The sequence below is a fragment of the Emys orbicularis genome, chromosome 7, assembly GCF_028017835.1.
Source record: "Emys orbicularis isolate rEmyOrb1 chromosome 7, rEmyOrb1.hap1, whole genome shotgun sequence".
NCBI lineage: Eukaryota > Metazoa > Chordata > Testudines > Emydidae > Emys > Emys orbicularis.
In genome coordinates, this window is record NC_088689.1 from 15,822,188 (window position 1) to 15,834,588 (window position 12,401).

The following is a 12,401-nucleotide window of genomic DNA, read 5'->3' on the forward strand; positions in this document are numbered from 1 at the left end:
CAGGACTTCCTACCTACCAACCCTGTGACCATTACCCCAGATGTCAACAATTTCTATTGCCTACCTTTTCTAACTGTCTCAGGTACTTATATGGCCCCCATTATCAATGTCAGCACTTCAAAGTCTTCAATTCATTTATCCTTACAACACCCTTATGAAGCAGAGAATCATTATTCCCATACTACATCTGGGAAACTAAGGCACAGGAAGACTAAATGATTGACCCAAAGTCACTCAGGAAGTCTGTGGTGGAGCATAAAATGGAACCCTGCAGTCCCAAGTCCCAGACTGGCACTTTAACCACTAGATCTTCTTTGGGATTGCTGATATGAACAACATCAGTTGGCGCTGAGTAAAGAACATTAAATATTTTACGTGTAATTTTCATGATGCATATATGTAGAACCTTGTTCATAAGTTTAGAGATGATCATGATTAGGGCCTGATCCTCAATGGATGTGAAACACCACTGTGGTGTTGGAAATGGAGTTGCTCTATAGTAATTTATGAATACTGTATGTTGACCTGGTTATTGGAATGTTTACTGTATTAATATATTGGATTAGTTTAATAGTGAGCTGTAAGGAAAACAGCAGGAAGGGAACAGAATGGGTTCCAAGCCAGCTCTCAGTAAACACTTGAGGGTTGTTAAGGGACAATGCCCAAACCGTTAGCTTTGAAGATTTTACCTCCTTCCAGTCAAAGCCTGGGAACTCAGAAGAACTTTGGCAGTTTAAAAAGGGGGGAGCACTTCAGGGGTGAGTCACAAGTACCCCGCTGGAGATGTCTGAAGAGTTGGACGTGCCTAGCTTGCCAGAAGGGGTGGGTAAGCCTTCAGATAAGACAGACATGGATGCAGATCATTTGTTGTTGTAAAATCCTTTATTCTCTACATGCTTTGTTCATACTGTTAAAATAAAGGTTTAAGAAGGTTTTCTGTCACTGTGCACACTCCTGGTCACAGATTTCTGAAGGGAAGAACCTCAAGTGCCCAAACTTAGTCCGATCTGCTGGGTAAGCACCGTTGACACAAAGGAAACTATAGCCCAAGGTCCAATCTAAGAGTGGGAGAACTGCAGAATTCCACCCCAAGAGAGGAAAAGGCATGAGGCCCAAGCGTGCTGGAACAATTTTTATAGTGGGGTGTGGAGAGCCATTGAACCAAACTGTAAAGCCTGTATATAATGGAAACCACTTCAAGCCAGGAGGTGCTACAGCATCCCCAGCACACCTAGTTCCAGCACCTATGATGAGGCCTGACACCTGAGGGGGTGCACCCACAGAGACAAAGAAGGGGGTCCATGTGCTGATAGCCATCACTCCCCTTGTTACACCTCATTACAGCAGATGAGGATCTCGACCAATTTTCTCAAGATTCTTAAAAATTACGCTCTAATATAGAACTATCAGTTTATGACTGATCTTGTTTAAAACATCAGTTCTTTTTTTTTATCATTTATATGTCTGACAACACTCATAACTGTGCAAGGCATGTCACAGAGTAAGTAAAAAACATGTTCCCTGGCCCAAAGAGCTTACAATCTATTGTAAGAATAAGGGAGGCAAGAGAGAAAAAAGAGGGGAGATGGGAAGACAAAGGTTACATTCAGAAGATTTGAATGGCCATTAAAAGCCATATGATCCGTCAATCAACCTGATATCTGAATGGTGGTTGATGAGGACATGAGAACATGCATACATGTCATAGCCTAAGCAGTCCAGGAAAGGTAAATAATCTAACCTTAAGTCAGACACTTATCCTGAGAATAACTAAAAAATCCCTTTAACTTTCACCCGCAGCCCAACTGATTCCTAATCTGATTTGTTAAATAATGTGCAAGACCCTACTTAATTCACGATATTACGGAAATTGTGGATCCTGCAATATTAGTCTTCCACCACAATTTTTGCCAGTGGGAGCCCCTGCCGCCCCGGGGCTGACCACAGTGGGAGTCCTTGCTCTCAGTCCCGGGCTGCCAAAAGTGAGGGCTCCCACCCTCAGCCCCAAGCTCCCACTCTCAGGTCCAGGCGCCCGACAGCAAAAAATTGCGGAAAAGTAATAATGGACCTTAGTACTGCAAATAATAAGGTCCATTATTATTTTTCTGTGATTTTCCATGGCTTGTCCGCAACTCAGTCACAATTTTTAGACACTCATCCCGTGATTCAAGTAGGGCCTTAATAATGTGTGTTTTAGCTCTTTGGAAGGTTTGGAAACCATCTACTATTTAAAGTTTCGACTAAGTATGACAAGCCACAAAATAACAGGGAAGTGTGTGCATTGGGTGATAAGCCTACCTCATGGAGTGCATTCCTGACTTATAAAAATGCTTATTTATTTATTAAAATAACACATTTTTTGAAGAAAATCCAGTTTTCAACTCTTTGTGTCCTGCATCCTGTTCTAAAAAAAGCTCCTTTTTAAATTGCATTTTTAGGGTAGGCTGGGAGAGGGATATTATTTCACAGCCTTCCAGCCCATCCCACCTCACATTCTCTTCTGCGTATTTTAGGGATTACTTGAGCTAAATCCCATGCCATCTGTGAAAAGCCCCTTGTCTAGGGTGAGGGAAAGACTCCAATGGGTTCTTTTTCAGATGATTTCATCTGGTTGCTCTGGCCCTGGATAAACCTTTTGGACGTCACCTCAAACCCCATTAGATTATCCTAGCGTTTCTGTGCTTTTTGAACCCAGCTCTGAGCTTCCCCACTGTCCCACTGGTTCTGATTCGTGACTGGTGTTAACATGCACCACTGCCAATTGATAAACAGGAATTCAAGCGTTTTGAGATCAGTCCCTGTTTGAGGTGTTTCTCTATCAAACTTTAGGGAATACACCTCTATCTCGATATAACGCTGTCCTCGGGAGCCAAAAAATCTTACCGTGTGATAGGTGAAACCGCATTATATCGAACTTGCTTTGATCCACCGGAGTGCACAGCCCTGCCCCCCCGAGCACTGCTTTACCGCGTTATATCCGAATTCATGATATATCGTGTCGCGTTATATCGGGGTAGAGGTGTACCTAACTAGTAAAGATGGATTTTTAAAAAAAAAACCATCCATCCTATGTGGGTAGTTTTAGGAAATACCTCATAAGAAGAGGGGCTGCAGAAGTAATGAAGAGGGAGTGGCAGGAGTGGAGAGAAAGCAAAAAGCAAGAGTCAAAATCTAGACTTGTGTGATGAACTCTATAGGGTTGTGGTCATGTGGGCTATGTGAACTGCACCCTACAGCGTCTGATCTCAGGGACTGCCAGTGAATTGTCCTGCCAAGGTCAAGGGCAAGACCAGCTGTTTGCAGTTATTTGGAGGTGGCCCTTTGCTCATGCTCTAGAATAGCCTGTTCTGTGATGATAAACTACCCCACGTGCCCATGCATAAGGGCACATTCTTTCCACACTGGTTTCATTAGTGTCAGAGTCCAGTCTCAAACTCTTGGCAATGATGATCTATCTCAGTCCTGGAGCAGATCTTGGATCTGTTTGGAGGCCTCTCCTGTTTAACTGCAGTAGTGATATATCCAATTTTTTGAAGAGTGGGGGGGCTCCAATCCTTCAGATCAATGTCTTGAAGTGCCAGCTCCTCTCAGAAAAATGGTCATTTGGACCTACTCAAGAAGCTTTTGCCAGATGTTGGCAATTTCACCGACCATCAGCCTGTCTCTAACCCTCCCTTTGTGGGAAAAAATAATGAGGTTTGTGCCACGGCAGCATTGGTGTAAACTGGAGTCCTCAAATTTCCCTGATCCCTTTCAGTCCAGTTTCAGCAGTGGATACGGCACAGAAATGATACCGGTTGAGTGGGTTGATGATTTCTTCCTGGCCTTAGACAACTTTCAGGTTTCTATAGCGGTTCTTTTAAATCTAAGAACATCTTTCAATACTGTTAGCTATGTAATGCAAATAATGCTCATTTGTTCCAAGAAAGCTCTCACGTGGGTTTCCACAGGGCTCTGTTCTGTCATTTCTTCTATGCAACGCATACCTGAGGCTGTTGTTAAGAGACCATGAGGCAATTTGGGTTGCAACATTTAAGCATCCGGCGGTTAGGGCATGCTGTTCTGGAATTCACTTCGCTCATTGGTCCAACAGAGCTCAGTACATTGACCTTTAGGGCACAATACAAAGCCCATTTTTTTCCCTTGAATATTTGATTGAGAAGATCTGTGAATGTGGGAGACTCTCTTTTTGCTCCTTGAAAGAGAAGTGACATGTGTGTATTTTTATTAAATAGTGTGTATGCACTTTAAGCCATGTTATATAGGCCAATTTTATAAATAAATAAAGACAAGTGCCTCAGCTCCTGTGGATACAAATTCATGGAGATGGTTGTCACTTGTGGGCCACTGTCTAGGAGGGCTGTGCTGGGGCAGTCTGGTCCATCGACTAATAGTTTTCGGTAAGTATTAGTGGTGTTGTATGTCTGCAATAGGAGCCTCGAACTTGCTCCTTCATTGGACTCCAGTGAATTTCCCTTGACATCTTTATTGAGTCATTTTCTCAATCACCCTTTCAACGTCTCAGTGACAAAGATCATATACCTTTGACAACTTTCATCCTGAAGGAGCCTAAAGCACTTGGCAAAGCGCTATACAAACTACACACTATTATTTGCCACTTAGTAAATTGGCTGCATCATACTTTAGGAGAAAATGCCTTTCTTGTGAAACCTGGTCAATGAGAAAGGTGATCCTATAAAGTCTCTTGGACAGCATGTATTGTAATAATTTTGCATTGGGTTACAAAGACTGGAGATTTATCCCAATTATACATCAATTTTCTTTTAATAAGAATTTTTCATGGTGTAAAATCCAGCTGTAGTAAATTGGTAGAACTCTACACCTCTTTATCTTGCTAAACTGTGGGTGGAATTTGAAGGGTTGATTTTTTTTTTTTTTTCTTAGCAGGAATCTGAAGGAGGAGAATTCTTTTCCGATAAGGAAGAAGTGAAGTTTCCAAATGATCTGCACAGTATAAACACTCAGACTCTCACCTTGCTTGACTTTATATTTCTTGTTTGTTGCTTTGCTTTTTCTGGACACCGTTTATTTCCTTTTCTGTTGAGTGCTTGTTGGGCATCTTGTCTGGATTGCAAATTTGACAGAGAGAATCTTCTTTTACCATTTTTTGCCCTGAAATGGCAAGTGAATTTTATTTCAGTGGATTTAGAAAGTGAGCAAGTACTTCTAGATATTACTTGCCTATTTTAGAGAAAGGGGATATTGGTGGGAAGGAAGCAGCAGCAACAGGAGCCGGGGCTGAAAATCAAAAGTGAATGGCCATCTTCAGGCCTGAGTTTAGCAGCTGCAGCTGCACAGACTGACCCAGGAAGAAGCCAGGGCTGGGTGCTAGCCATATACAGTGGAGGATTTGCATGCTGGGTTGGTAGAGGAAGGAGTAAAGAGATATTCCTAGAAGTGAAGAGGAGAGATGGGCTGGGGAAAGGAGCTATAGAGCTGGATAAGACCCAACACTGAGTGGGGAAAAAAGCTGCAACACTCTGATCTTGGGGCTGGAAATAGGGAGTGCACAAAAATCTTAGAGACTGTGCATCCTTATTCGGTTGATTTGACTTCTGATATCCACCTTTACCAATCACTCTTCCTCCTGATATTTTCTCCACCAATTCCTAACCTTCAATGGAGACTTAACTATTTAAGCCGGCAATGAAGAGCTGGTAGGTCCTTGCTGATCCTAGCACATTGGCTATTCTGTGTCCATGAGCACCAGGCAGAAGTGGTGGCCTTTGTACCTTTCTCACTGTTATTGTTGGGTGAAAGTCACCTGAATACTTGAACTGTGGAAGCAGTAGTATTCAGCATCAAGTCAGTTTCAGCTCTTGAGATTTGAAAGGCAGCCACTTAGAGTTCATTGCACAGTTCTGCTCAACACTCATGCCTTAACATTGTATTGCACAGGAATTCTAAATTCATTCTGGCTGTGTTACAAGGCCTGTTTTTCTGCCTGGATGCTCAGGTCTTTCTTTCCATTGTATAGCTTGGTGTCCAGGAATAAAGGATACTTAACATTTGACTGGGGGCGGGGGAGAGAGTGAAGGGAGAGTAATTTGTAAAGAAAATATTCCCACTAGTTCAAGTTTACTGTGGGTTTTATAAAATCTGCATTTAGCCAATCACTTCATTTTGAGAATTGGATTTATTGTCTTACAACATATTTGGAATAGTACCAGTGGCCTCCTTATCCAGACTGCTATTTATTTACTTCATTTATGACTGATATCCAGGAATGACTGACCCTTTCAGAAAATACAATTATTTCATATTAGAGCAAGTAAAAAAACAGGGAAACTATTTGGCAAAAAAATTCAAGTGCGAAAGCCTCTGCCCCCCACCCCTCTTCAGAGGTGTAAAAATGGGCCAATTCTTCATTTTGTGAATTTTTTTCAACAGCTTTCTGAAAAAAAACCCACAGTTTTTCACTGAAAAATGGGGTTTTGGTAAACAAAAAAAATCAAAAATTGTTACTTTTTTTTTCAAATGTTGGTAAAAGTATCCGGAAAATGTGGATGATGAACTAATGCAAATATTAGTAGATTAAGTTGAACTGTCACACTGTATCAGGTATTGTTATTTTGAGGCAGAAACAATGCCAGTATCACAGATGTAAAAAGGGCAGTTAACAACATTGGAGTGTTCCCATTTCAGGTCAGGCACCTCTCTGGACTTTCTCAGCTAACCTGTGGAGCAGGATATACACATACCAGGTTATTGCATCTATTTGGAAACCAGGGCAAAACGAGAATATATTTAAAACAGCAATGGAAGAACCATGTAAGAACCTATATAAAACAGAACCTATACAGAAATGTCTACTTTTAATTGCTCATTAACAAGTCAATTATTTTAATTAATACTTTGCAAACTCATTTTTTTTTTCAGAAGGAAAGGCTATTACTACCATAATCACATCTATCACTTCTTTGATCAGTTTCTGATACCACAATGCCTGATCCAATGGGAAAGTCACCCTTTGACTTCCATCATCTCGGTTTCAGGCCCACAGTCCTTTATGCATTCAAAGTTTTATAAATAGGAGTCTACCTATGATAGTCAGACTTTTGTTCTGAGGCCTATGGTGCATTCTGAGATGCAAGAGCAAGTATGATAACAGATAGGTAGGTGGCAGGCTGTAATTACTGTGATGAACTGTTACTGCTTGGCTACAAATTTCAGACATAGTTACTCTATGTTAAAGCATCCCATTATTTTTGTTAGTCTGTCCCCCAAGCTTCCCTCACCATCCTGTTTGTCTTGTCCACCTGTTATGTGTAAACCCTTTGAGGGCAGGGAGTGTCGTTTACCATATGTTTGTACACCACGTAGCGCATTGGAGCTCTGACCTGCTTGGATCCTCTTGCTCTTACTGCAATATAATTGCTAAATAATAATAATGCAGATGATGTATTTGGGACACAACCTTTGATTTTGTGTTTTCCAGCTAGTTCCTGGTACTCAGATTTTTAGGGTGTTTTGTCATAGAGAGAAAGAAAACTAGCCCGCTGGCACTGATCTGCCTCCATAATAGCCTTAGTGCTTCTTGCTTCATTCCTCCCTTGCCTCTAAATCACAGCAGGGTTTATTGCTATTTTTACAAAAGAAGATTAATGGACTTAAAATGGGCACAGGTAATTCTGCATTGTTCAGAGTCTCTACAAATAGAACCTGCTGTAAATTCTTGAGTTCTTGTTATCTCTACAACACATCTCGCTCTTTAAACAGTTTGTACGGGCGGAGGAGGGGTGTGAAGGGTCAATGTGCCCTGGGTGTTTTTCCAAAGTTTCTTGTTTTTGTGGATGCCCTGAGTTCTTCCCAAGGCTTGCATCCACTACACAGTCCCTTCGGGAAGCTCCACAGAGCAGCAGCTCTCCAAATGAACATGTTTCTCTCTGGGAACTCACATTGCAGGGCTCGCAGAGTCGGCGGGAGTAGTGCCCATACTAATGGCTGCAGCCATTAACTTTTTCTTTTGTAATTTCCTCTCTCACAATATGTTTGCGTCTCAGCTGAGCTTTGTTCCAATAGCCTGGGGGAGATGTGACTTCTCCAAGATATAAAACACCCACACACAAAAAAAGAAAATGCTGGAAAAATTGCAATGACATGGTTGTGTTGGTAGCTTGTGATTTACTGAAATGAAATGTGCCTACACAATGAAGGTTGAGTCAGGGTACTATATTGTGCAAGCACCCTTTGTAGCCTACAAAGAGTCTAATTGCAAAAGATACGGACCACCAACATATCTGCCTTGTGCAATATCTTTCCCAAACCAAACCAGTGTTGTAAAATATTTGAGATAAGATGGTATTAAGTAAGGTTAGATCCTGCTAAGTTCATGCAGCAGGTTATGATGGATGGAAAGAAAAATCCAGTGGAAAATCCAGAGGTCTAGTCTACAGAGACTACATTGCGGAATACTCAAAGCTCTGCATGTGTGTCCATCATAAGAAATAAAGCATTTTTAATTAGCCACTAGAATTGCACACACCAAACCGCCCACGCTAAAAACTTCCCTTTGCACGCAGACTTGTGTATGTGAAATCAGTATTTTGATATTCAGATACCCAACCAAATTGTGCAAATATTCTTTTCAGCATGCAAATATGGGATCTTTGTACATAATTATTTGTAGGTGCAAAACCATGGGCAGAGTTTTAAGAGGTGGCTTTGAAAACTTGGCCCACTGTGTTTATATTGACCCAGGGGGAACCTGAAGCACAACAGCATGGGATCATGCAGAAGTGTCTTGAACCTCCTACTGGAAGGACACAACAGAACTGTACTTAAATGTCAGGAATTTTTAATGCAGTGTTGTTGCAGCCCTGTTGGTTCCAGGATGTTAGAGAGACAAGGTGGTTGAGGTAAGATCTTTTATTGGACCAACTTCTGTTGGTGAGAGAGACAAGCTTTTGAACTTACACAGAGTTCTTCTTCAGGTCCAAGAAGAGCTCTGTGTAAGCTCAAAAGCTTATCTCTCTCGCCAACAAAAATAGGCCCAATAAAAGATTTTTCCTCACCCACCTCGTCTCAGGAATTTTTAAATAATGTAATATCTAAGAAAAAGAAAATTAAACCTATACAAAAATATTTTAAAACTACAAACTGACAAAAGCAAGGAAATACTATCAGACAGTTCTTAATACCATCCACTGTGCTTAGCTCTTGTCTATATGTAAGCGGGGTAATGGTCCCGCTATTGTGGGGAACTTTCCTGGCTTCTGCACTACCCCGGTGAAGTGGGCTAACGAAAGGATCCGAGTCCTCGCTCCCACTTCCTTTACCCAGAGGCCTCCCTGCCCTTGAGGACTCCCCTTCCACTCTCCTGTTTGGCAGAGTCCTCGTAAACCCCGACAAGGCTGGGCCCAGGATTCCTGGGGGGCTTGACCCCCAACCCTGCTGTGGTCACCTAGGACAGGGGCTAGGGTGTCCCCACTCCGGGGTACTCTCTATGCACTGGGCACCTCCCTGACCCACTGATCATTTTATACAATTTAAAGCAAATACAAGTTGTTTAATTAACAATTACTTTTAAAAAAGAATAAGGAAAAATGGAAAAGGTTAAAGGAAACACATCACCCTGCTCTGAGGCAGGGAACATCACAAGCAGTGTCTCTGGAACGTCAGGGCAGTTCACAGTCTGTTCCTTGTAGGTCCCGGGCCTCCTTCTCAGGCCCTGGCTGTGCTGCAGAGACGCTGTGGGTTGGACACTTGCTCTGGCGGTGGCCACACGCTCTCAGGCTCTAGGTGGCAGGACCCTTCTTCCCAGCGTCGCCCCCGCCCTGTCAGGGTTACGATCCCCCTCCAAGTCTGGCCTGCAAGGCCTCTTGGCTGAGGTATCTCCCTGCGCTGGGCCCACTGCCAGGGTCCCCCTCACTCTCCCCAGCTGCTCACCGCACCCAGCTCCGGACTGCTCCAGCCCCAGCTCCAGCTCCACTCTGCCTCAGCACGGCTGCTGCTGCTGCTCTGCCTCCAGCTCCCTGGGCTGCTTCTCTGGCCTCTCTGGCTCTGGTTGCTGCAGCTCTGCCCCCAGGGCAGGTCTGCTCTGCAGGCTGCTTCTGTAACTCTGCTTTGGGGCTGCAGCTCTGCTCCCAGCAGCTTAGCTCAGGCCCCTGCTCTCTCCTGGCTGTGCTCTGGCTTTGGGGCTGCAGCTCTGCTCCCAGCAACTTAGCTCAGGCCCCTGCTCTCTCCTGGCTGTGCTCTGGCTTTGGGGCTGCAGCTCTGGCCCCTCTGGATCTGGCACGGTTCTGCTCTCCAGCTCAGCTTGGGCCCCTGCTTTCTCCTTAGCTCGGCCCCACTCAGTCTGACCCAGGCAATTCCAGCTCACACGGAGGACGGGACCTCCCTTGCCTCCTGACCCTCTGATTAGCCTGTCAATCAGGCTGATCTGGAGCATTGGCCTCTCCCCATTGTTCCTGGGGACTGTCAGTCTCAGGCTCCTGATTTGCCATCGACCCTTCCCCTTTTAGTGCTGGGAGCTAGCCAACCAAAACGCCCCCACTGAATGTTAGTAAGGGGGCAACAGTCCCCTTACATATAGCCTATGTGAACTGTGCCCTCTCTTGAGACAGTCCAACTGCAACATAACCCATCACCTGTTCTGTCATAATTGGCTGAACATCTGGGGCCATTTGCTGATGTAGAAAGAGGCAATCCAGTCTTGCACTCCTTCCTGTCATCAACCAACCACAATTAGAACTGGGTGAAATTTTTCCACCAAAAAGTGCCAATTCTGTGACATTGAAACATTTCACAAATTCGTGCCAAATTCATGGAATCATTTTGGTAGGAAATAAACCTACCAATAATTCTGAAAAAAAAATCTAAACATTATGTTTTGACATTTTTTAAATGAAATGTTTCAATTTTTCAATTCAAAATGACTTGTTTCAAAATTCCCTTTAATTTTATATTAAAAAATTCAAAAATATGCTCAAAAATGAAACACAGCATTTTGTTTTGGGTTGAACAAAACATTTAATTCAATCCAAAATGATTTCCCCCCCCAACTTTCTGATTCACCAAAACATTTCAAGCAAATTTCAGTTTAGGATTGACCCAAAACAATTTTTTTAAATAGCCAGAAAATCAAGAAATCCATTATTCACATACTCTATTCTATACACATATTCTAACCACAATCCCCATGGTAGCCTACTAGATTGTAACCTGGCAGCCCACCAAGAGACACCTCCACCCACCTGACCCTCCACCATTGCTACAGATAGAAGAGGTCCAGTCCAAGTCAATCTAACACACCAGCTAATCACAATTTTCCTTCTACCTCTCAGTTGGTTGATCTTGCTTCCCAGCAACCAAGAGGCTATGCTAGGTGAACAAGTAGAGACTCCTTGCCAGGTGCACCATGACAAATGGCTACCTAGTTGTGATGATATTCAACTGCAGTCATGCTGTTTGGACACAAGATGTCTCTGTGATACATCAAGGGTTTCCTTCCCCAAAGGGGGTGGGCTCGGATCACTGAAAAAGGTGGATGCCAACTTGGTTAGTTCATAGCTTGTAGCTATGCTCCCTAATAAATGCCTGGTCACAAAGGACTGTCGCCCTACATATTGTGACACTAGCATTATAGCTGTGTACTGAGGAGTCAAGGAGCATCCACACACATGCTGGTACACTCATTACAACATCGCCTGGGTATCAAAGCAATTCATGTTTGCAGTGTTGTTGTAGCTGGGTTGGTCCCAGGATATTAGAGAGACAATGTGGGTGAGGTAATATCTTTTATTAGACCAATTTCTGTTGGTGAGAGAGAAGCTTGAAAGCTTCTACAGGGGTTCTTCAGGTCTGGGAAACTTACTCAGAGTGTCACAGCTAAATACAAGATGGAACAGATAGTTTAGCATAATTAGTTAATACATGTTTCAAGGGACCATTCAAGGTGAAGTGACTTGCTAACACCCTTCCAGTCAGAGGGAAGAAAGAAAGACGGAGAGGGGGAGGGGAAGCCGTTGGAGGGAGGGGTTGTTAGTGAGTTATAGATTGTTGTAAGAAGCCATAAATCCAGTGTCTCTATTCAGTCCATGATTTTTAGAGTCTAGCAAAGTTATGAATTTAAGCTCCCAGGCTCGTCTTTTGAAAGTGTTATGCAGGTTTCCTTTGAAGATGAGCACTGATAGGTCAGAAGATGAGCCGGGTAGCTTAAATTAATAACTTTGCTACGACATATAATTTGGGACAGGAGAGGTAGCGTAAAGGAAGGGCCATGATGAGATGGTGTGGAGCTGAAAGCAAGGAATCTTTTGCTAGTTTCACTATGGATCTACAGCCTAGTGGCACATTTGAAAGCAATATGCGAGTAAATGACTAATACAATTTTATTGGAATTTATATTTACACATAAGGACAAGAACCCATTATCATTG